This window comes from Pteropus medius, unplaced genomic scaffold (assembly GCF_902729225.1).
Source record: "Pteropus medius unplaced genomic scaffold, Ma_sr-lr_union100, whole genome shotgun sequence".
NCBI lineage: Eukaryota > Metazoa > Chordata > Mammalia > Chiroptera > Pteropodidae > Pteropus > Pteropus medius.
Window position 1 is genome coordinate 13,940,485 of NW_024349800.1, and position 24,422 is coordinate 13,964,906.

The following is a 24,422-nucleotide window of genomic DNA, read 5'->3' on the forward strand; positions in this document are numbered from 1 at the left end:
TTCCTTAGTATCAAGTGTTAGCTCTAAAGTTTTCAGTGATACCTTTCTTATAAAACCTCACAAAAGTATCTTTTGGATAAGATATTAACTTAAGAACCATAGTTCTTTGTCTTTATCAAGTTGCAAATATCTAAAGCCAAATTCTTGCTAAACACCCAGATTTTAATGAGGGATGTCGATGATGAGATATAAAATAAAAATGTGATTAAGAACAATTTGAGGATTGTTTACTCTCAGTTTCAACAACACTGGTCACCTGTTTCAACATTGGTCACCTTAATTTTTCACATATTATCTGCAGAAGAATACTTATTTAAAGAGAACACAGTAATTACTGTCAACTTAATGTACTGACCACTTGATATTAAAAAAAAAATGACAAGATTTACTTTTGTAACATTTGGAATATGCAAAGGACTACAATATAGGTAAGCATAATAAATATTTAACTTAAATATTTGAATATATAAATTTATATGAAGCATGATCAAACAAGCACCCATAATTAGCTTACATTTTCTATATATGCATTTATTTCCTTTTAAGGTTATAAATACCAGTTTTACAACATCCTAGATATTTTTATATATAGTATTTTCATTATTATACAATTCTAAACATTTTTAAATTTTTCGTTATAATTTCTTATTCAATGAATCATTTATAAAGATGTTAAATTTCAAATTGTATTTTTTATGCAAGGACCTATACATGTTTATTCTATTTTATTAATTATATTGCATAAATGGTTATCTTTACTTGCTTTTTCTGCTTGACCTAAGAATAATTAACAAAAGTATATTGAAATCTCCTTCCATATGATAGAGAATTTTTCAATTTTTTGTGTTCAATTTTTCTTTATATATTTTCATGCTACCTTTTTAGCTGCTCATGAGTTTATCATCATTATGTCATCTTGATAAAATTGTGGTGAAACGATCTCTGCCTAATTTTGTTTTCTGTACTCAAGTTTGAATGGCCTGAAATAAAAAGATATATTTCCATAGTAAACCTGTCATCATTCTTTTACTTTCAAACTTCGGAAATGATATACTGTACTTCGATTCTTTTAATAGACACTCTTGAATTTTTACCAACCATAATTAACAGTGTCATAGACAAATAATAAAAGGACATTAAGAAACTAACTCCCAATTTCTTCTCCGAACTTAAATGTTATTAGACATCAATATTTCAGTTCTGTCATTTTATAAAAATCCTACATATCAAATATTAGTATTATTTTAAGAAGAAAATGTGTGCGTATGTTTATGAAATGTACACCAACTTCTTCAATCACCATTCCTTTTGACATTTCAGATCATCCTTTTGGAATCATTCTATTTCTTCCTCAAGTATTAATATATTAGAATCTTTTAGTTGGATACCGTCAGAATTTCCTTTACTTTAGGTCCTTGGTTTCTGTTCACTCAAAAATGTCCTTTTTGCCCATAGTTTTGAAAGACATTTCAAAGAATTGTAATGAGTGACTTTATGTTGACATTTTCTCTTAAGCATTTTGAAAATATTATTCCACTGTCTTCTAGCTGTCATTGTTGATATTAAGAATTTTATGTCACTTGGTGTTTTCCTTGTAAACTGATATCTTTTTCTTGCTATTTTTCTGAACTTCTTTGTCTCTGTATTTTTTTTTTCAGTTTAACAGTGTAGTTTATCCACTGAGTCTATTATATTTTTTATTTTTAAGAATTCTTTTTGGTTCTTGATCTTAGTCAGCCTTAGCTCTAAGTTGAGTGTGTGTGCACATGTGTGTGCACGAGTGTGCGTGCTGAGAGAGAAATAACTGGGAAGGGTGGAAGTAACTAGAGATCGCCCTCCTTATTTGTTTTCTAATTGTTTTGTAGCAGGATGACTTTTCAGAGTACTGAGTCCTTCATATAGATGGAAGTAGAACTGTCTCTAAAGAACAATTCATCAAACCATCAACTACAAACTTTTTTTAAAAAGTTGTTTCCTTCATTGCTCTTGGAGATTTTTTTAAATCACCACAACTTATACCATAAGTAATATAATTTCCCATAATGCTGTTATTTCTCATATTTTGAATAAAGTGCATGTCCATCCAGTTGGACCAGCATACTAAGTCAAGCTTTCAAAGCAACCTTTGCACACAATATTAAAATGACCAGAGAAGTTTTCTTTAGGCATAGTTATATAATTCAGACCAAAAAAATTGGAATAGAAATTACTACTTCATATTTAGTGATGTGTTGCTGAAGTATTCTCCCCCAAACATTTTCCTATAGTGGTTCATAATGTTTGATATATGGAGAGACATAAATATTTTAAAAGTCTGCTAAGCTCTCAACCAGAAATGACTACAAAGACTCCTTTGTTCATTCACTTCTTCTTGAACTTTATCTAGGTTCACTCACTCCTTATCTTGTGACCCAGAAGGGGTCAGGGAGCCTCAGAGGGCATGTATAACTGTTTACTTGATATAAAATAGTTGTTGAGTACATCATTTCCTGGATCTGGAGTATTTTTCCCCTTAAACAAAGGTTTATCTAGTTAATAAATCCTTATTACATGTAATCTAGTTGCTACTTTTCTTAATATTTTAGCTGTCATAAAGAACTTCATGATAAAATAGTAATAACTCCACTGGCATTTTCTCTTGACCTTCAGATCTGCAAAGGTGTTAATGGATATCTCTCATGAATCGTAGACGCTTCATGAATCATAAAGAATTACAGTGACTTTATACTTGGTTTTGGAAGAGCATAAACTCAAAATAAATTTAATTAAATTACCTACTCCATAATCTCTATATTTAACTATATTCTATACGGATAATCATGTAAAATTATACAAAGGTTAATAAAAAGGAAAAAACATTTTCATTTTCCTATAGGGGCCAAATAGACATAAAATTTAACTTTAGAAATGTGATATTTCTTACATAAAAACAGACTTTCTCATTTGGACATGCTATGGAAGCTGTTCTCAGTAGGCAAAATTAGAAGAATAAAGAATAAAAAGTAAAGAACATCTGTGCTTTAAAAACGTGCAAAACTTCTACTAATTATTTAAAAATATTTCTGGCCTGGATTATGCAGAATTTGTTCTTTGCTATATACTTCTCATATTTCCTCAGGCTGCAAATGCATCCAAACAACTGAGAATGTCAATGAAGGCATTTTAAAACAGAGGGCAGATCTCCAGGTTGTCTGATGTTCTAGACTACTGGATGTTCTGTGAATACAGCATTGACTTTCACATTTTTTCTATTTCTGCTAATGCTATTTCTTATGCCCAAAGTATCATTTCTTGTTTTTAATTGCTTGGCAGAATTCTACTTATCCCTAGAGAGTGAGCACAAACGTTCCTGGTTGATAATGCCTACCCCTCTATGACCCTGTAGTCAATGTTTTTTTTTCCTGCTACTATTCTGCTGCAGTGTTTTGAATGTGAACCAAACTTGGGAAACAAAACAAAAGATATGAAGATAATGTGACAATTACTATACACACTTTTATGCTAATGTTAAAATCTCTGTAATAGAAAGCAAATATCAGCTATTAGAACACACAATAAAACCACAATGCTTAAAATACAGAAAGAAAATGTTTTGAAGAGGAGATAATTAAAACTTTTCCAGAATTCTCTCTACACTGTGCCATTCAGAGCAATCCTACAAAGATATTAATAAAGGCAACAAGCAAATTATTCAAAGCAGTAATGGTCATGGCGCTAACACAACCTCTACACCAGGGGTCTGGCAAGCTGAGTCTCAAGGCGAAATCCAACATGACAAGCTTTGTACATGGAAAGCACAGAACATGGCCACGCCTCCTCATTTACATACTGTCTGCAGCTGCATTTTGCAGGACTACAGCAGAGTGAAGCCACTGCATCAGACCACAGGTCCATAAGGCTGAAACAGTATAAAATGTTTACTATTCGGCTCTTCACAGGAAAACAAAATTGCTGGTTCCTGCTCCATCCCTCTTTACCAGAAGCTCCTTAAATACTTAAGGGACTCAAATAAATCCTATTCCTTCAGTTCTAGATGACTATTCCTGCTTATCCTTCTGCCTGGAGCATGGTTTTCAAAATCCTCAGCCTGGCTAAGCCCATTCCTCCTTTAAAGGCTCAGCTCAGGCCACTTGTCTAAGAAAATGCTCCTCACTGTCAGTGTGCTCAGAGTATACCTCTCAGGAACATGGCAACTCAAGCATACCTAGAACTTCATACACAGCTCTCTGGATTTTAATTCTTTATATCCTTGCCACCCCAATTAAATGTCAGATCGCTTAACAACAGGAAATGGTTTGTGGACTTCACATTTCTTCTCCAAATGAACAAATATTAAACTTATCAACCTAAGTAGTTGTTGGCATTAGACACATGTCAAGTGAGAGTTAAATGAGTCACAAAGAAATTCAAATTTAGTTTACTGCCTCATGCTACAAGTCTGCATGGTAAACTGTTCACATGCCGAAATTTTAGGGTAAAAGATTAAAGGATTATTCCTATGTATCTGTAGGGTCTTTGTTCTTTATGAGAAATTGCTACCAATTTGTGATGAAGGTTCCTCTGTCACTTCCAGCTGCTTCCAGATGCCTCTAGCCATGACTCACCCATTCCCTTCCTAATTTGCTGCTTCAAAGCTACTTTTAGACCTGGAACACAGAATAAACATGTGGTAAAACTGGTGTCTAAAATTAGAATAAATAGGCTTTTAAGGACCTATGGGGTTTTTCTTTCACAGGTGCATGAATAGGGCTGCTCTTCCAAAGATAATTTTTCTAAATTCTAGATTTTTTGGCTGTATTCTAAATGGATGTTTTTCTTGAATTGGAAACCTAATACAATTAACTGAACTATTATGGAATGGAAAATGACACCTTGATTTGTTTAAAGAAAAAAACCTATAAAGACCACTGCCTTTATAGAACACAGACTTGATATTATTAGCAAACTAATGTTACATTATTATTATGTTAAATAAATAAAACGTGCATCCAATTTTAAGCAAGCCTGCGACCTAAAAATAAAATAGATTGGAACTCTTTTATGTACCTATTTGTAATCATTAATTCATAAACATGCTCTCTAGAGATAACAAAAGTCAAATTTCAGGAGTCATTGTAAAGTGAAAATTAAAACAAAAATTAAGGGTACATGGTTTTGGAAATGAAAGGTAAATTAGGGAAAGTATTCCATTTTTATAACTCAAATTTATAAATTATTATTTCCAACACTAAAGATTTCATTTTTATGTCTATATTTTGGCATCTACATAAAGTCATTAAGTGCTATCTTTCTACAGAAGATAAAAGATACTTAAATATTTTTTTCTTTAAAACTCCCTAAAAGCTTAAAGCAGTAAGATGATTGCTTTAATCTATTTAATAAGGTAAATTTTTGTCATATATGAGAGGTAAAAAAAATTTCAACCAACTTTTTCGCACATAAAAAATTTCATTTAAAAATCTAGTTAGTTATAATTTATAAACCTAATAAATTATTTAATGTAAAAATGGAATGATATAATTACAGTTCGGCAAGATCAAGAAAATTAAATTTCATTTTCTAATCTTTTGTGTAGAACAATTTGTCCTATATGACAAATTTTTCGAAGTTTTGCTGTCAATATAAACTTTGTCTCTTCCGTATATTTTAGATAGGCATTATTTTTACACACCGTGGTGTTTTCCCTTATGATTTTTTAAAAAGTAAACTATGTTGTTTATCTATGTCATTTATACACAGAGCTCAAAAGTACTCACTATATACAAGGCCTAGTTTATACTGAGAACTTAAAACAATTCTCCATATTGGCTTTCTCATTCCAAATTCACTAAAAAGCAGAAATCTGGTCCTAGTCATAATAAAAGGTCATGAATGTTCTTCCATTTTTTTTTTACTTATAGTGTTGATTGAGGAGTGAAATTAAATCTTAACTCTAGTAACGTGGTATCATATTATCTACATGACGTTAATAAAATTTATTATAAAGTAGGTAACCAGTAGGCAGAAATAAACAGCTTGATTTGTGGCTTTGTCTAAAAAGTGAACAGAAATGTAAAATGAGGGGTTTGTGGAAGGTTTTGCTGGCTCACTTAATCTTGTCTTCACTATCGTTTAAAGGACAAAGTGAGGAGAGTGTTATGTTTGATTAGGACGGCAGCAACTGAGCTCGCCTTGTCTTCTTATCTGGCCAGCTTTCTGATTCCTGCTGCCTGCACATCCACCCCAGGCATTAAACATGCTGACCTCTCCAGATGAATCCTGAAGTTTGAAATCTCCCACTTTTTACTTAAAAGATACATTTATTGGAGTTTCCAAAATTATATATTGGAGTTTCCAAATTATATATTTTTTTGCTTTCATTGAAATATAATTGACATATAACACTGTATTGGTTTTAGGTGTACAACATAATGATTTGATACATGTAAATATTGTGAGATGATCACCACAGTAAGGTTAACATCCATCACCCCATATAGTAACAATCATTTTTCTTGTAATAACTTTTAAGATCTACTCTTTTAGCAACTTTCAAATATACAATACAGTATTGTTAACTACAGACACCATGCTATATGTTACGCCCCAGAATTTATTTTATAATTGAAAGTTTGAACCTCTTGACCGCTTTTAGTCATTTCGCACACCTCTCACTCCCTGCCTCTGGCAATCACTAATCTGTTCTGTTTCTATGATTTGGTTTTTTAAGATTCAGCATATAAGTGAGATCATATAGTATTTGTCTTTCTCTGTCTGACTTACTTCATTTAGCAAAATGCCCTAAACTCTGTCCATGTTGTTATAAACAGCAGAGTTTCCTTCTTTTGTTAAGGACTGAATAGTATTTCTTTTTATTTTTATATAGATACAAGCAAACACACACTACATTTTCTCAGAATTACATCTTTCTAAGCCATTTTTATTCTGGTCATTTTTCACTTTCATCCAAATTATGGTCACACAGAATATACATAGAGACAGAAATGGAATATACTAAAGTAGAGAAACAAATTTATACTTAGATTTTAATTTGTTATGCCAAATGTATATGGATCTAAAGAATTAAGTAATTCTGAATTTCAAAACAAGTAAATGAATGTAATGAATAAACATAAGAATACTTTAAGAATCACTAATAAGGTAAGACTTTTGTTTTGAAAAGTCTGTATGAGAAATGTGAAGTGCAAAACTTTATAGACTTTGAATTTTTGTTTTACTGACAAAAAGATATGTAAGTAATCATATTCCATCAGCCCGTATTTTACTGCTAAGATTGAAATAAATAAAAATTATAGTATCTGAAACATCAGAGCCAAAATCAATGCTTCTAATGTTCTGACATTTTGTCTTATAATCATTTTAAAAGAACTGCAAATATCTCCAACCAGAAGCAGTTCAAATTAATATACATTAACAGAGTTCATCATTTACATGCTGTAAAGCAAATTATGGAAGATGACAAATCAGAATCAAGTATAGTTTGGTTTAGGGAACTACTTCATGCTCAGGCAAACAATTTTTATGTCAGGAATCATACACATTATTTTTCTTTTCATTCTACTGTTACATTAGTATCTTTGTAAACTGTCTTCTGTGAAATGAACAGTCATCCCTGAATACAAAGTATATTAATCCAATAATTGTGAGGATGACTGCTAAATTAAAAATATCTTCTCCAAATAATTACCATGGCTAACACCAATATTATATTGCCTCCTGTTCTTTATACATTCTGAAGTTTGTTGTTAGCTATTAAATAAAAGATTATGCCTTATTATACATCTTTTTATTAAAAACCAACTTTAATAACAGCAGTGGTAAATTCATTAAAACTAAAACAGTTCTTTGCATAAGACAAAAATCAGTGATTCTATCAAAGTCTCAAAAGTTGCCCTTTGTTGAAAAAGACAAAACACCAGTGCTTATCATTTAAGTCTTAGAAATGTGTGGCATAGCATTTTAGAAGACAGATAAATTTAAATGTCCTTGTCAAACTGATAACTGGCCTTACATAAACAGGATGACATTCAATCAGGAGGACTACAACGTAGTATAGTTAGAAATTTTTCTTTTTTCTTTCTTTTTTTATAAATTGGAGAGGGTGACAGGGAAGGGCACCATAAGATCAAGCACGAGAAAAGCAGATGTATCAAGAGGAAAGAATACTGTTGGCCTGAAACTGATTCACGAGCAGTAACACATGAGTTAATGCAATTCAGTGTAGCTTGTATCTATTCAACATCTAATTATTTGAAAAGCTTTGGGTAGGGCACTCCAGGGTAAAGCAAATATACACCTGTCTTTACCTCAAGGAACTTATAACCCAGTGTGAAAAACAGGCATGTACATAGTAAATTCAATTATAATGCACAATGTGAAAAAGGTAGGACATTTGCCTCTAACAGAGAGATGATAAAATAATGAACTCATTTTAATGAAGTGTTTTTTGTTAGAAAAGTTAAATTTAGGGTATGTGCTCTTTGACGATATATGAGATCAACTATATTCCTGTTCCACATTGAGTGCCTATTCTATTACAAAGGACAAATTCTGCTAAAACAGAGTGGCAGCCAACTTAATTATAGATACAAGCTATTTGAAAAAGTATCAGCCTTTCTGGGTGCACCTTCACTTAAATTAACACCACTAAAAAACAACAACAAGAACAACAAAAACACAAAAACAAACAAACAAACAAAAAACCAGTCTCTACTGGATACTATGTTAAAACTTTACATTCCCTACTAGGTTTTCAAAGGTCTACAGAACAAAATCTCAGTTTACCTACCAATCTCATTTCTCAAATAGTGCAGAATTCTTTTCTCATATGGAAAATGAGGGTATTAAGAGTACCTAATTCTAAAGTTGTGATGAGGATTAACTGTGTTGATATATATAAAACAATCACATCTCTATTTTTCTCTTCCCCAGGTGAAGGGCATAGTAATACCCCTTTGCAGATCTGAATCTTATTCACCTTCAGGCTAGTACAAGTGCCTACTGGATAAAATTTTCCCAGGCAATGCAAGCCCTTATTTATAATCACTTCCTCCAGTGTCCTTGACCTCCCAGAGATGTCACTACACAAAACAGTTTAACACTTACAGTCAATAAAGGAAAAGATCTATGATAATCAGTTTCATTATCTTCAAAACCAGAGAGGTCTACAGCTATCTCCACTTCCTCAACTTTATTGGACCACTCCAATCACGTTTCATCTTCACTATCTTACTGGGCAAAGACCTTAGATCAAGGCCTTGGGACCTTGGGACCAGTAATCTCCTATTTCAATGTGGCAATCACTAGGAAACCTCCATTTCCAAATACTGATCCCCATCACCAACAGTGTGTTTAAAATCTTCACTTAGTATTTAAATGTAACGTTTGTAGATCAACATTCTTAATTTCTCCCCTCTGCAAAAAGCCATCTCCTCTTAACCTTCCCCGTGTCATTGTGGCAACAACATCTACCTAGTAGCTCAAGAAAAAACTAAGGGGGTTATCGTTGATTCCTCTCTCTTTCACTGGTCCCAAAATCTAATCCTTAAGTGAGACCTTTTAACTAAACCTCCAAACACAACACAAAGTGGTTTACCTTACTTCATCTCTAATATCCCAGATCTACTCCTAGTCACTACCATCTAGTCTCTCGACTATTCGTCTCCAAACTTGTCTTCTTGAATCCACGCTTGCTCTCATCACCATTCACCAGCTGCAACTCTTCACCCAATGAAGCAACTGTACTTTTAAATAGATAGTAATGGAAGGGTTTAATGCTAGTGTCATTTGAATCAAGACTTGAAATAAGAGAAGGAGGAGTAAGCTGTCCAGATAGGAACAGAGAAATTGAAGGAAGGGAACAAGGAAGGGCCTTAAAAGTTATGAATAATAAATATCTTTTATTCTAAGGGAAGGGGAAAGATGCTGAAAGGTTTCAAGCTTTGTAGAGAAACCTGCTATGTGGAGAGTAGGTTGAAGGGGTGAGAATGAAAATTAGAGAAACACGTCAGAGGCTGTTAGTGCAGTTTGTGTGAACAGTTAGGAAGGTGGAGATGAATTCAGATAAAAGGCCTATTTAGAAGTTATGAATTTGCTGGAGGGTGAAGGAATAAAGGGCATCAAAGATAACTCCTATGATTTTAGCTTAAGAAACAGAATGAAGGTTGGTGCTACCTACGGAGATAAGGAAGGCATGCTAAGGAACCAACCCTTTCGTGGATGGTGGTGGTGGAAGTTTTACGGGGACAGCGTAAACGTCACCAGACACCAATCTAGGAAGTGCTACGAAAGATGAAAGTTTTTAAAATTCTAGTCTCCAGATGCCATTTACCCACAATATGCCACTGATATTCTGTATATGGGAGGTTTGCCATTCTTACTAGATAGTTAAGTAGAGGCCAGTTTTACACACAGGCATGAAGCATATAGAATCTTTCTGATTCTCTTCAGTTACCTTCCAGGATATCCTCTAATTGTGCATGAAATCTGTGCTCCGTGATGGAAAAATCTGTGCTCAATGGTAACCACATGATAAAATGAACTAGTAATGTCACACAGCTGGGCTCTTTTTGTATAGGACAATAGCAATGTTAGAAGACAGAGAAACAAATTTATAGAATAATTCAAAGTGTCAAAATGTTAAAAAAAAAAAGTATAATTTTTGTTAGTGTATACAGTCAGATCAAAACTCATTCACCAACTCTGATCACACACACAGTTAATCATCATGAGAAACACCAAATATCTTCAAAAATAGAAACTGGTGACTTGTACTACTGAGGAAGTATAATTGCCCAATTTTAACTAGATAGTCTAATCTAGATATACGGTCTAAAGCCATCCATAAATACTACAAATAATATCAAAAAATTAAAGATAGAAAAATTAATAAAAGGTGTCTTTATTTTCAAGTTCATTTTGTTCAAATTATTTTATTAAAAAAACAATCTATTCCTATTCATCTGAATGACCTTTATATCTCTGTATGCTCCAAATAAATACTTATTTGAGGTTAACCAAGTTTTCTTCCCATTAAAAAATAAATAAATTCTGAAACAGCTTTCTCGGACAAACAAAAATAAAGGGTTGGATGAAATAAAGTGAACTAAATGCATAATAATTTGATGGCCTTTTGTAAGTGTTTTATTTATAATAAAAGAAACACTAATTACTGATCATTACATTTAAATATCTGATTTTAAAAACTATAGTCTATGGCCATGCTACCCTGAACAAGCCCAATCCCATCTGATCTCGGAAGCTAAGCAGGGTAGGGCCTGGTTAGTACTTGGATGGGAGACCACTTAGGAAGACCAGCTGCCATAGGTGTCTGCCATAGGTGTAAAAAATAAGGGATTGTAAGCTGACAAGGTCCTTGCAATCTGTGAGGTCAACCAAGGGTTGCCTTACCTAAAAAAAAAAAAAAAAAAAAACCCTATAATTTTTACATAAAATGATTTAGATTAAAATAACTTTAGGTTATCTCTTTTAATATTTTTATTATAACAGTTTTGTTAAATCATTAACGCTGCCTTTCAACTATGAAGGCTTTTCGTGGGAAAATCAGATCTTGCCACTATTCACAACGCTGAAGAACTTAGCATGCATACTTCTATCCTTCATTGTTTCATAAAAATCTTTATCAGCAGTAGAACAGATTTTCTTCAACTTTCATCTGTGTTAAAAAATGGTTATTGTGCTTCAATTTTGTAAAAGCAATATGGTAAGTAATTGTCCAAAAAAAAGAAAGAGAAGAGAAATGAATATGCATATATCTTACTGGAACTGTCAAGAAACAATCATTCTACAGAAAATAAATGTTTTTATGCTTTATGAACCTTTCTTACAAGAATGAAATGTCATTTGAAAAGTGTGAAATCTCATTGGAATTTAGGGGACTTGTGAGTTCTCAAAACCTTATTCTTTGTTACTGCCTGCCACTTTTTGTTCTCTTCCTTTATCTTCAAAAAGCTTAACTATGGAGTCTCCCCCGCCTGTGGAAAAGTCATTTAGAAAATATGGTCAACAACTGAAAAACCACTGAAAATTCTAGAACTGTGTTCATATAAATCTCCTGCAGGGTAGTAACCACATTGATCATGGAAGCTAATGGGCTTTTATAGATCATTTTAGATCCAAACTGATTTATTAAGACTTGCCAGAATCTTTTCATAGCATGAATCTTTTTTCATTATAGTTTCTAGTGGAATGCAAATGAAAGTATGCAACTGTCTTCTACTTTTAGAAGGGAGTTGGAGGGCTGAGTAGAGAAACACAGAATGCCACAAGATAGGCAGAAGCTGTCTGTGTGTGTGTGTGTGTGTGTGTGTGTGTGTGTGTGTGTGTGTACAAATTTCTATTTTATCCCTCTATATATTTCCTTTATAGTGACTTACAGCATTAGGAGTGTAAAGTTCAGATTACACAGAAAAGCAGCAATAGCAACATCTTTGAACACCTGGGTAGGCGCACAGGCAGTATAATACCTCCTAATGTCCACAATGTGTGAGTTATTTTGTTCACTAAACACATCAACAAACTGGAAATCTGAGAGGTTAACTTTAATTTCCCGACATATAAATCTAGAATCCAAGTAATTATTCTTTGTTTCTCTCAATAACCAAGTACTATGATTTTAATGGTTGATGCTAAAGCCTATCTCTAGAAAACCCAATGACGGATGTGTCATTTAGACTTAAAAATCAAGGAATGTATTCATTTTCCTAGGTATCTCCCATGTATAATAAGGTAATAAACTTGTTCATTTTTTCTTTTAAAAAAATACATACATGCATTTAAAAATAAGTTTTGAAAGACTCTTTCATCCAAGAGAGCCCGAGAGCATCAAATTTCTGAAGCATTTTATATATTTAAATAGTATCAGCAAGGATAGTGTAAAATAAAGAATTTATGCAGTAGAAAAAAATCTAGATAAGTTGGGTCGAGAACAAAATAATTTTTAAAACATTTAAGCAAAACGTCACTGTGCTTCTACTTTTGTTTAGAATATTGCAAGATAAAAGGAATTAAATATAATCGTACTTTTTCAAACAGTAGGTTGTGAAAGACTATAACACAAAATAGATTCTGCATTTTTTTCAAAGAAAGAAGTAAAGAATTAAAATGGTGAATTTCTAGGTCTAATTTTTATGATACCCTCTAAATAATGGTTTATTGAACTAAATTAAGGATGTCATTATGTTGATTTACCAGACATATATTGACCTTCAATATATTTGAAGCAGAAAACACACAAGGACTTTGTCTTTAAACATGCCATAGTAGGGTAGTATCAAGTCTTACTTGTAGTTTATTATCAGGTAAATAATGATAAATTTCCTTTGACTCATTCCCACCCATTAAACTGTATTCTTTATCTTCTGCCTCATATAAAAGTCAAAGATCATAGATTTTACAATCCTCACTTTGAGCTGTAATTGAAAAATTATCACCAAAAATGTTTCTTTCTAGAAACTAAGCAATGAGAAGTTAATTTTATAAAGTTTCTATATGTTTGCTTAAAATTTTTGACTAGTAATCTCAAATACTCTTTCCATAAAAATAAGAAATAAAATCATTTGATATCAGGGTTTTCCCATAAACAAATATTAATCCTTTTAATCCCATTGTTATTTTTAAAAATCACATACTTTTAATAGAGTTTTTTTTTTTAAATTTGAAACAATGATAACTGAAGTTTTTAGTTTTCTAGCAAAAGCTTTAAAAAATTAGTGGACACTTACTTTAATAGATTTTAATCATGTATGATCTAATGGTCTGTCCTAAAGAAAGAATTCAAAGGAAGGTGGCAATTTTATACTCTTATAGATAATGTAAATGTTAAAGATGGAAATAAATAAAAGTACACATTTTCTTCGAAGTGCTCAAAACTCTTGCAAACATCTCAAAGAATCTGTATTCAAACTTTTCAGCTAAAACATCAAAATATTTAACATATTTTCCTAGGTTATTCCAACACTACTTGTCACATGAATAAGGGAAAAATGTAAAAAGACAAAAGCAAAAATATTTCTAATAGAAAGCTGAAAGTAGGAAACATTGTTCTACGGCATTCTGCTTTTTTAGGAGATCTGAACATATATTCAAATACATTTTCATGGGTACGGGTAAGTTAGGAAAAATCACAAGAATAAACTATAATCAAAAGATTTACATTTTTATACTAAAAACCAAATGTTACTTAAAACATATTTTCATCTATTTCAGAAAATGTAGATTGCCTCTAACACTGTTGCTATATAAGGGTAAAAATCCCACTTGTCTAGAATGACCTAGAATGAGAACCATCGCCTCTCCTCTGAATAGCTGAATACATTAAAGTCGGGACAAATAAAGGTTACTTCTTCAATACTTTTTTAAATTAAAATATGCAGTAACTGAATTACTTCTGCCTTAAAAATGAAACTTGGAAATGAAATGAAGGTCCAGAAATTCAGTTTTCAAGAATCACAGAGAATGATGAGTTCTGGACAAGTAACTTTCAAAATAACTATAATCAAAGTTGGTTATGGAAGAAAACATTTCTAGGATAATTATGCATTTCCTCACCTTCTTAACTAAAATGAAGGTATTATAATAATCTTTTCCTAGGTAAGGCCTACTTATATACATCAAGTTTTTCTCTTCTTGTGAAGCTGTAGCTGCCGTTGCACATGTTGATGATGAGAAAGACAGAAATTGGTAAACTCTACAGTTTTTCTACAACATGTCTAAAAAAGTTTCTTTTGATAGCTAGCATTTTTGGATCATTAACCTCTTTCTAATGGGTAAGGAAGACTGATCATGTACCAACTCCCAAGCAAAGCAATATGATTATTATCCTCTAACAAATGTTAAAATACTAAATTATTGAATTAAAATATTTAATCAAAAGCCAGCACAATAATTTCTCATGTAGTCACCAACTTTCTAGAACACGATTTCCTCATTATTGTCACGTATGGACAATTTCTCAATAGCACTCATTTGCAGTATGCTACTCTGCGGTAAAATTTTATCTTATGACCCGGTTATTGTTTTAATGGTATTAACTTATGAATTAAAAGACTTTGGACTTTGTTATTTTACGAAAGCCTTATTTCACAATCTATAAATTCTTCTTCATCACCAGAAATCTTTCTGAACTATTTCATAATCTAAATATTGCTCTGGAATAACCCATGAAAATAATAGGACAATAATAAAAGGCAAAGAGAACAGAACTATTAAAGTGATCTCACTTCTTTGAGATGAACTCTAACTCCTTAAAGCAGTAGAACAGTATTCTCACTCTCAAGTAATAAAAACTGATTTTGAAAAGAACTTTTAGTGAAGATTTTAAAAGATGCCAGAATCAAATGTTCACATAGCCACTAAGCTTTTTATCTACTCTAGCAGATGAGATGTTTATATAAAATAGGAACATGAAATTAGAGCAAAAAAAGTCTCAGGAAACAGTCAAAATCTCCTTATTTTTATTTAAAGGTGCCAACTGCTAGGATAGTTGCCATTGCCAAAAATCCGATGCCCATCAGTAAGGAACCTGACAAATAAACTAGGCTATATCTATACAACAGAGTACCATGCAGCTACTGAAACGAATGGCACAGACTTGTGGACTGCTAGAGAGAGATGTCTAAGTTAATCTTTTTAGCAAAAAAAAGAAGTTGCAAATCAGTATACATTGCAAGATGCAATCTGCATATTCTTAATACATGCACAGACCACTGTGTGGTTACAATGTACTATTTACTTTGTTTGCACTTGTGGGGATGGAGGTGGGTGGGATGAAGCTACTATCACTTTTTAACCACAAACGTCTTTGAATTTTTCTTATCGTAAGAATATATTGTTAAATTTTTGTTACAATAAAAAATAAAGAGAAAATTGAAACCAACCACTTTTGTTGGCAATATAAAATTGTTCGGATAATACACTGTGTTCAGAAGAGAAAGATTTGAAAGTAAAAAAAAAAAAAAAACCTAGTTGTTTCCTTTTTCTGACTACCTATCAGCCCCAAAGCGGACTTCCTAGCATCTTATTTTGAAAAGGCACTCTTCAAGAAATCCATGACCCACACCTCTGCATTAGTCTTCCAATTAACACTGGGTCAGAAAGAGAGGCAGCATCCAAGCTCTTCTAATGACTAAACAAACACAATCCATGTGATCTAATTTAATTATGTGTATGGTGCAGATCTTTTCATTAGCTTTAGTTGATGAATATCTGAAAATAATTTGACCAGTTAATTTTCCCCCAGTTTCATTGTTTTAGAATGCATTTAATCAACAATATTGAGTGTTTACTATATTTCAGATATTATTCTACGTAGATTTTTAAAAAGAAAGAAAGAAAAACATAAGAGTATGGTCTTCTAGATCAGGGTCTGGTCAAGAAACAGGTGCCATCCTAGGTACTAAAACAGAAAATTTAATGCAGGTGACAGCAGAGCCAAAGAGCCAAAAGGAGAATAGTGAAGTAACCCAGACTAACAGCAGCAAAATGCCAGAAAATCAACTCTCATCTCTAGAAATGGAAAGATAATGGACAAACGATGTCATAAGAATCCAAGGCTGGCTCCATCCGAAGGGAGGTATTAGAACCACAGTAGGGGCTGCCCCAGCAGCTGGGTAACAAGACAGACAGCCATTGCAGAAAAATGCTACCCAAATAAGAGACAGAGATAGAAATGTAAATGGAGACAGCGAAATAGAAAAGAGCCCTGGTTTCTCCCCTAGAACTTTCATGACTGTCTGCCAATACCTGCCATTGGCTAAACTTCCTTGAAGCCTGTGGGCAAGGGAATTTAGAAAACATAGTTTGCAAGAGAATGTAAAGAGATAGTGAGACTTTAGTAATGATTAATTAGCACTAAACGTCTCAAAATCTACAAAACCATTCTCACTTTCCAGATCTCTACAAACCACGCACGCATGCGTGCACACACATTACACATATGTGCATATACATGGCCAGCCACACTGGCAACAAAATGATGTCATGTAAGGAATATGCAGAGAGTAAGGTCTCCAGAACCTACGGGATCTAAAAGATTCTCTTGACTTCCAGATTGCATCTCCTTTTTTATTCTTTTAAAACGTATCTTTAGGTAGTTCATAAGAAGTTGCCCCCATGAGTGCTATTATATTTTTAATTTATTTATTAATGAAACACAGATATGCTACTCACTTTAGCAACTTTACTAAAGTCATTTAATTCTAACCACATTTTTTAAAAATTTGATTCGAGGTATTCATTCAGATTCTCTTGAAATAATAACATTTTTCTCTAAGTTTATCCAGTGCTGGTCTTTTCCTTTGTGTTCCATTTACGCACTGAGTAGATTTTCTAAAACAATAATAGTTATGATTATGCTAACAGGTTATTTATTTTCTGATTTTAACAGACTCTTGTTTTTTTCCATTAAACATACTGTTAACTATTAGTTAGAAGAAATACCTATTCCAATATTAAGTAAGTTCTATTTTTATAAAGAATGGCTACTGAATTCTATCAAACATCAGAATTTACTGAGAGGATTATACAGTAATCGTGTTCTTTCTTTAACAATGGATTTCCTTTTTATTCATTCTATCTCCTTTTCGTCTTAATCTTCCTACATTTCTTGGCTGGCATCCAAAATATCTTGACATTATAATAAAGCCAGCCAGCAAAAGTATTTCTTTCTTTGTGGTTACTTCCCTGTTTATGAACCACATGATCACAGTCTGAGCTATATCTGTGGTTCTTCAACATTTCTTCACTAGTTTCATCATTGATGAATAATGCAAAGCTGCTTCTTTGCTGCCAAATCCTTGTTTTTATTCAGTTTCCAGATTCTAATAGCTGAGGTTACTTAAAGCCTAACTTCTTTGCCATAAAGGAATTTATTTTTTATGAATCCTAGAACTGCTAAAGAACTTAGAACATTACTGCTCTCATTATACAGTGAAAACAAACATCAAATCACCTAAAACCCAGAGAGTTAAGTAATTCTTCCTGGTACACAGAAGTGTCTAGTAGTCTCAGGCCAAGATCTCAGTCTGCCAACCAGTAATATTTTTCACATACCACAACTTTTCTCTTGTCCATTTAGTTTGGGTAATGGAACTTTTCCCATATGAAATTATATTTAAGTCCTGAAACATTAGGAAAAGAAATTAAGTGCTTTAATCTATGCCAGCTATCCTAATATCTTCACAGTAGTTGGTCAGTAATGCTGACATTGAAGAAAAAAGGTTACTGAGTGAATTATGAGCCATGGGTCAAAAAGTGGATGGCAGTACCTAGGACATGGGAGCATGAATGACAGGGAACTATAAAAGACTGACCTAATTGGAATAGAGGAAATGAGCAATAAGATAGTTTGATATTAAAGTCCTGCTGCCCTCAGTCAGAAGTTTGATCATATGAATAGATCAATGATAAGTTATCACACTATTCTATAAAGGGGAAGAATACAAGGTAGTCTGTAGCTACAACAGACTACGAGTTTTTGAGGAATCATGTCTCCAGCATACTTCACATTAAAAAAAAAAAAAGAAGTTAATATCAAAACGATTTGCTGTAAGGCAAGACATGCTGTCTCCTTTATGTTCATTATAACTCAAAGAGCAGGTTATATTGGACAAACAGTACCCAATTAACTGATTTTAAATCTTTGGATGAGAAACAGTTTCCGATGAAATCAAACTGTCACACTGTGAAAGATTTTTTTCAAAAGTAATGCAAATGTGTGGTAAGGAAATTAATCCTTTCAGAATGTCTACTATGTGCCAAGCAATATGCTGGGGATGACTGCTCACCCCTGCTACAGAGTCGGGGAGACTCCAAATCTTCAACTGAGACATTTTTAAAAAGCCGACAGTAAAAGTGTGGCATATTCAGCTTAATACATGGAAGAGTTCATACAGAAAGCATTAGAGCCGTATAAACTAGATCTTATAAGAGTTTTCATCCCATCAGATTGATTTCTTCCTTGAAGCATTTTAATGTCAAATAATTTTTTTTTCTAAATCTAGGCTCTCTTCTTTAGAATTACAAATTCTCTTCACATTTTATTCTTTACCCTAAAACCTAAAACTTCTTTTTGTTCAAGGAGATTCATTAAATCTATATATACGTACCCTAAATGGTAACACTCAGATTTTCTTCTGCTGTAATATGATGGCTAATGGTTGGTTTCCTCCAAAAGAAAGAGATTGGAGTATTCATAATAGTGAAGACTTTCACTTTATTATTTCTGTGTTTTATCATGTTAAAAATTCTAAATTCATAATTCCAAAAGTTCTCTTCCTGGGCAAAGGCTTTTGTCATTTTTTTATATCTAGTCTCAAAGACAACAGGCCTGAAAAACTAATGGTTACTTTTAGATCTGGCATGTCTATCTTTGACACGGCAGCCACGTCTATGTACACTCACACTTAGGCCCTGTATTTGTTTCCTATGGCAAAAAATTACCTTAAGATTTCTGAGTTATGGTGGAAGGAGGGAATATCAAATTTATAGCATATTGGAAACATTTAATAAATCCTTTTTAGGGGGGGTGGGTTCCATGTTCTCTCTTCATTCTAGGCCCTTATGTAGACAGTTATCGCTGCCAGGGAACATGCTTCTCCCTTGCACCTGTCACCTAACTCCTACTTCACCTTTAGTCATCTGCTTAGACTTCACTTCTTCCAAGGGACCTGACCTCCAAAATCTGGGCTAAGCAGCCCTCTTTAATGTATACTTCCTGTTAAACATTTTTCACCCTCTTACTAAAAACCTTTCTCCTCTTTTGTATGATCTGTGCCTGGCACATAATAAACTCCTGAAAATGTTCACAGAGTAAATTAACCCATATTAAAAAATGATCACCGGGTTAATGATTTTTAGATACGAAGGGCAGTTATTTTCTTTTCCTTCCCTGTGCCACCCTCTTTCTTTCTTAAAGAAACCCTTATTACAGGATATGTGTAGGATGCTTTCTGTTGTACTTGATTTGTCCACTAACCCAAAGCTGAAGACAAAAAGAGATAAACCACTTCCTATTTAAAGAGAGTCATAAATATCTAGTGTCAGACAATTCCCTCAGGGCTTTTTAAAATGTGGCTAAAAAAGCTCTGCTACTCATAACCATAATCCAAGTCTGGCCCACTTCTAAAATCCTTAAGAAAAATACTGGGGAGAAAATGAGAGAATCATGGAGTCATGTGTCCTCTGCCTGGGTTGCCAAGGTGGGGAGAGGGAGAGGGGTTTAGATGCTCTCCCTAACCAAAGGTATATGGGATAAACAGCAACAGAATCTATGGTAAATATGACCATATTTGCAAGAAGGGGAAATTTTATATCTCAAACCTTGGCCAGACATGAACTTAGGCAATATTCTTATTGATTATCCTTCTATCCATCCAATGATGAAAAAAAAAAGAAAAGAAAAAGAAAAAAGATAGAAAAGAAATTAGAGACCAACAGGTAATGAACTGTACAGGTATGCGTGAATAGCCTACATTCCACCCTTTATTACAATATATGAAGTTCCCATGAATTAAGGGACATTGCAGAAGGAAGCTGGGCTTGTACCTCAAAAACGTTATCCAGCCATGCATGGCAACTGCAGTAGAAAGAAGCCATGGGGTGTGTTTCTGATGGCCACAGTTGAGGGAGGGGGGTAAAAAAGCTCATGCTAATATCACATGTCCCACCTTCAGGCAATTATACAATGGAAACACCCAGCAGGACACCAACCTGGGACCCCCTACCCAGAAAGGGTGCTGGAGGCATGAACCACTGGCAGACTGAAAGGAAACATGGCTTCCTGCTTTAAGAAGTCCTGTGAGAAGGTGGAATAAAACTAAACATCATCTATATGGATCAGTGAGACCACCAGCAGCAAAAAACTAGACCGAGCCAGATTAAACTGTCAAATGTCTCTCATTACTGCCTTCTCTCCCCTCTTCCCCGCCATTCCCCGCTGTTAGAAAACTGGGAAGAAAATGACCCAGAGGCCAACACTGTCTCCCTCTCCCATCCCCACAACACATTCCAAGGCAAAAAATAAGAAAATGCAGTAAAAAAGCAGAATTTACTTCCCTCCTTTGAGCCATTTGAAAAAGAGGAGCTTAAAGTTGGTTATAAGGCTGAAGTATGAAAGCGGATTGAAAGCTTTTTTTGATTAAATAACCAAATGTCACTGATTAGTTATAGAAAACATCTGAGACGAGAGGTCAGTTAAGACATAGGAATGGGACTCTAATAGACTCAGAAAAAAATATAAAATGATTTCATGTTTATACTTCACCATATTCAGATTGTCCAGTAAACTGATTAGTGATCTAATTATCACAAGGGGTTTAGCACATACATGAAAGTAAAAAGATCCAAGTGAGGCAATTTTCCAGAGTCAGAACCTAATTACACCTCCGCATACTAAAGACAAATTTATCTAAGTTGTTCCATAATACTCAATAGATAGTCCTTTTGTTTCTGACCACCTCTCTTTTCATTTTAATTGACAGTCATAATAACTAACAAAATAGGTGCTTACAAAACATAAGAACACATCCCAAACTTCTTAATACATTTTTCAATGAACACATCATTGCGTAATTTTAAACTTCAGTGAAATTCATTCAGTCAGGGACCTACATCTTAATGGGATAAGTACTTAGGCGACTAAATCATTAGACATGAAAAACCTCACTAAATACACAGACTAAAGACTCTGAAACTACTAGTTTGTAACCTCTAAGAAAAACTAATCATATAAGAAACTGGTTTTTGCAGCACTATAATTGAAATCTCATTTTTGTAAAAAAGCGAAGAAAAGTCAAGAGTGCTGCCAAAATTAGTCAAATGTCTATACGTTTTTCCTTTAGTAAGAACATTTATTGGTTTCATAGATGGACTGCTCATTACTATAAATTCAAACGTACAGAACACTCCACACACATCCTAATCAGAGTGAAATTTTTGTTGGCCCATCTGCTTTCAATTTTCTGCCAAGAACCAAGAAAAATCTTGGAAGTCTGAGTCCTGGTTGTAAAAACAGAAGATAAATTCTGAATCATTGACTGTTAGCCCTGGAAAAACACACCAACGACAACCTGATTAATTCGAAGGCCATTCTGACTGAAGTCTTTTCTCCTAAAAGAAATAATGGACTTCTCTAAACAGTATAAATGCATACATGCTAAAATCATTTAACATAGACCGCTCACTCTTAATTGAGTTTCTGTGTTGCTGTTTATGTTGTCTGTTCAAAAACTTCATCTGCACTCAGCGAACATCCTATAATTAGCTATGGCTTCACCTACGGAGACAAGTAGCACAATGATCTCAGGTTCTTAATATTCCTTTGAAATTTATTTCAAAGCTGTGCTAAACAAATCAGTCAGAAAGCTTCAGCTAAGCGGTCCACCCACGTTCAACAACCTTTCTCCACCTAATGATAATTACAGTCTGTAGAACAGGCAGCTTCTCTAATAAACAGCATCAACTTAAGAAGACAGATATCTGTAGGGACCTTTCTGTTGCCATAGAAATATCTTCAGGCCACGTTGTCCTCAGCATGAAACATTACCTTCACATTAACCTGCTATTAAGAGTGTGTATGTGCATGTGTATGTGTTGGGCTTAGCTGGGGGTATCTATTAGCCCAAATTATGAGATAACTCACCCCGTCCTTATGGTTATAAATGAAATGTGGTTCTTAGCTCTAAAATGTTCACCAAAATGGAGAACACAAATCTTCTTAGTGACAGCAGTCCCTGACTAATGGGTTCTGACTCCCTTGGCTCAATAAGAAACTTTCCTAATGCAAGAAAGCAATAAAGGTCAGCAAAGAATTCTTCATATTGCTTTTCCTCATCCTGAGCTCTAGGGTTAGTAGCTTCCTAAAGTAAAGGTATTGTCCGCATTTTTGAAAATAACAGGAAAATAAATCTCATTATGTCAACCCAAATGTGAAAAACACTTTAAGAATCATCAATTGGGGATGAAAAAGCTGAAATACTGTTTTTCATAATTATTTTAAAGGTTGTTTTTAAAAGAATTAAATGAACTTCCCTGAGGCATACTAATGGCTAAAAAATACAAATTTATTTTACATATCTGTAAATGCTTTTAGCGGAAATTCATAGTATATCATTTGGAATAAGTATAAAATATAACTTAGTCATCTATAATGCTTATATTTTAATGTGTTTCTTTTTAATGCCCTTTAAACACAAAATCCTAACTACACATAAAGGATTAACTTAAAAAGTAAAATAACAGACGTGTAATTACTTGTACTCATTATCCAAAATGCATACTGTATGTCAGGGAGCAGGTAAGGAGGAGTGGAATGGAGAAGCGTGTCAGAAGGTCAGAGATTCAGAAACACTGAGAGGTGAAGCGGGGGAGATAAAGTTTTTAATGTCTACTTTGTGATAGGCATTGTGTTTCTTAGTCGCTTAATATTCCTATTTTGTTTAATTCAAGATGCTAGGCATTTTAATAGACTCTGTGACATATGTTCTCTCAATTATTTGTAAAAAAAAAAGATCATAGGAGGAGGCAGAAGTAGAGTATCTTTCTATTTTCACAGAAGCGGATACCAAAGCTCAAGAAGATTAAGTGACTTGCCCAGGTTCACAGACATGCTCACAGGGCTGCCAGGAAGTAAAAATAATTCTAACTTGATAGCCTGTGCTCTTTCCAGTACTTCATTATGTATTACTTCAGGTGCTACTTTATTTAGCACAATAGCCCCCACGTTACAATCGAAACGTTTTTTAAACAAATGAAGAAACTTCCTCAGCACACAGTACTAATTCATTGTTAGGTCAAGAATATTAAAGATTTCTTCTTTCTATCCTTTGAATGTTATTCTCAAAGGTAATTCCTAATCATATAAATAATAAAGATCCAATCCACCAATAGCCTTGCGTTATCTTCAATAAAATGATGATATAACTGGTGAAAGTCTAACACAAGGACAAATTCAAAAATAACTGCTATCCAGCAATATGACTCTGAGGGTTTTTTTAAAGTGCCATTTATTTGAGAGACTCACTAAGGCATCTATCTGTATAGTTTTCACTAATGTACCCTAGTAGGATACAGCTGCTTGATTCAGATTAGCTCCTCTGCATATGCCAGTAAAAATTTATTTTTATAATTTTTTTAAACAAAAAAGTTGGGTCACAAATTAAGACATTATACTTTTTCATCTGTGCTAACAAGAGTTTTTAAGTAACAACATGATCTTAAAAAAGATATCTTCTCACTTGGCTGATGTCTAATTGATACATTAATTTTTAAAGTGATACCATTTTTTAAAAAGAGATGCTGTCTGTGTGTGGCCTTTGTGTGAGCCAGGACATGCTGAGACAGTGATGAAGTGATCTTCACATCAAGAGATGGGTAATAAACTCTAAAATTAACCACAGAGTCTGAAG

At 33.4% G+C, this 24,422-nt stretch overlaps 1 protein-coding gene and 1 pseudogene across 17 annotated transcripts in view; one reads left to right on the plus strand and one right to left on the minus strand.

The window, feature by feature from the left end:
- Positions 1–24,422, minus strand: part of KLF12 (KLF transcription factor 12) — a 380,325-nt gene that overhangs the window by 156,710 nt on the left and 199,193 nt on the right. The window lies entirely within an intron of this gene.
- LOC120622307 (uncharacterized) lies at positions 11,210–11,328 on the plus strand (annotated as a pseudogene).